The sequence below is a fragment of the Diachasma alloeum genome, unplaced genomic scaffold, assembly GCF_001412515.2.
Source record: "Diachasma alloeum isolate Michigan unplaced genomic scaffold, Dall2.0 Dall_scaffold_01028, whole genome shotgun sequence".
Lineage (NCBI taxonomy): Eukaryota > Metazoa > Arthropoda > Insecta > Hymenoptera > Braconidae > Diachasma > Diachasma alloeum.
In genome coordinates this window covers 16,591-17,064 of record NW_021681140.1, presented here as the reverse complement: position 1 = coordinate 17,064, position 474 = coordinate 16,591, and positions in this window count along the sequence as shown.

Genomic DNA, 474 nt, shown 5'->3' with positions numbered 1-474 from the left:
AGTGCCCCAAACATTTTTTGTGTAGAATTTTGAGCTCTACAACTTTATATATTACGTTTTTGGACATACAACGCGTTATTCACGAGTTATTTCGAAAAAACGGTTTTCAGGGGTAGTTTTTTGGCTTTTTCAACCCCCGCACAAACTTCGGGAACCGTAAACATTCGCCATTAGTTTGATACGCCCAAATCACAAATTGTATCAAAAATGGAGCCTGATTAGCAAACATTCGTATGTTAGACCTTCGTTCATTGGACTACTCCGGACTCACTCGACGCCGGAGAGCCATTCGGGGTTTCTCCGCGCTTTTGAAAATTCATTCCTCCGCTCCTACTTGAGTTTAAGTAATAAAACCGCTATCATTTATTGAGAATTCAATTCTTTATCGATCGGCATCGGTTTCATTCCTTCATCTTAATTAGGGTGGGAGAAATGAATTTTCCAATCGGGAGAGCCCCTCCGGGCTCACTCGAC